Source organism: Salmo salar, chromosome 09, assembly GCF_965601325.2.
Source record: "Salmo salar chromosome 09, fSalSal1, whole genome shotgun sequence".
NCBI classification, from domain to species: domain Eukaryota; kingdom Metazoa; phylum Chordata; class Actinopteri; order Salmoniformes; family Salmonidae; genus Salmo; species Salmo salar.
Window position 1 is genome coordinate 76,937,612 of NC_138299.1, and position 1,712 is coordinate 76,939,323.

Here is a 1,712-nt window from a genome sequence, read left to right on the forward strand (position 1 = left end):
GTTAGAGGGGGCTTCAGCGGAGCAAAACGCGTGCAGCCAGTCCCCATCACACTATTGTCGACGTAAGTCCAATAATAAAATCCATAAGAATGTTTATACATTAAAAACAAAAAAGTGTGAACCCTATATTAAAAGCATTTTTTGTGTGTTTACAGCTGACAGACCACAAAGAAGGATCCCTGCTGCATTATGTACTCTGAACGATGACATAGATGCTATTCTCCCGTTCTGTACGACCGGCTTTCAAACGCACGAGAATCGTCACATCAACTCCCCCGGGAACCACCACACGCACGCTCCATACTTCAGACCCAAACAAGCAACGTACAACATGTGCGCAAGTGCATTGCGCAGAATCACCCCAGCCCGAAAAGTGTTACTGGTCCGGAAACTTACTGCTTCAAGAAACGGCGCTACATGGACAAGGTATGAAGCAATTATATATGTTATTAGTTATACATATTTTATTATAATTTATACATTTTTATGATTGAATATGTTAAAACAATGACAAATAATGTTTTTTCAGACTCCAACGAGACATGCCCGGCAGAATCTGGAAGGCCTGGTGAAAAAAGTCTAGAGCCCACGGTTTCCGCGATTCGTCAGAACAGCCCGCGTCAAAAAAGCCGAGGTAATTTAATTATGTATTGTTAATATATAGTATTATGTCTGAAATGTATTTGACATTTTTTACCTAAGATATTTCAATGTTTAATAATCTATTTTGTATATATTATTTTCTTTCAGACTCCTCCCCGGCGTATAACGGCACAGAAGACCATACACACCGAGAGCCCGCGGAGGATTTCGGCAGCGCCGGACATTCACAATAAAACAACGAAACCGGATGATTTCACCGTTTTAAATGACATTCCCGAGGTAGACGACTTGCTCCTCTGCGAATTGGCGAACCTTCTTGATTCCCCCATTTCTTATGTAGAAACACCCAAACCTGAAATAGAACAAGCTAGGTTTATTACTGCCTTTTCCAGGGCTCTAAAATCCAGAAATGTCTTGCTACACAGACGAATGGGGGCTTTACTCGAGCGGCAGTACAGTCAGGATCTATCCTTCTGGCGTAGAACAATGCCCCGCGTGTAAACTTGGAATCAATCACACGCTTGGTCGAGGGGTTCATAAACGACCGGAATAGTGACTTGGAGATTTTGAGCTCCTACAAAAATAAAATAATAATAGTTAGGCATATTGAGGGCTTCCATCTAAGGAATGCCCCACTTACTAAAAGATTCAGGGTAGTCTGTGACAAGAGACTGCTTTTAACTGACGGGACCACATTGCCCTTTGGCTGCTGACTTATGCTACAAGCCCCAGTGTGTCTTAAAGCTTAAGATATAATGGCTGCTGTAGAAGGTTTTGACCCCCGGTTGCAACTACCAATTTCGGCCTTAATCGCAGGCCACTCCAACAGTGGTAAAACTTGTTTTGTAAAAAGTATTTTATAGAATTCTTAACATGTGTTATCTCAAGAAGCCTGACAATATTGTGTGGTGTTATTCGTGTTATCAGCCTTTGTATGATGAACTGTTGAAGAAAATAAAAATCAAGTTTGTTGAAGGAATACCTGAATCCCTGTCTGATGATGAACTTTTAACTCCTCATAAAAACAATCTGCTGGTTTTGGACGATATGCTATTTGCAGGTAGCGAACATCCTGAAATTGCACGAGCTTTTACCCAATATACTCATCA

General features: G+C 41.2%; 1 long non-coding RNA gene across 1 annotated transcript; it reads left to right on the top strand.

Annotated features, from left to right (window-relative positions):
• The first annotated feature begins 320 nt into the window (after positions 1-320).
• On the top strand, positions 321-1,369 carry LOC106611709 (uncharacterized). Its single transcript, XR_001330145.3, has 3 exons — positions 321-426; positions 530-634; positions 751-1,369. It is a non-coding gene; the product is annotated as an uncharacterized LOC106611709 (long non-coding RNA).
• The last annotated feature ends 343 nt before the right edge of the window (positions 1,370-1,712 follow it).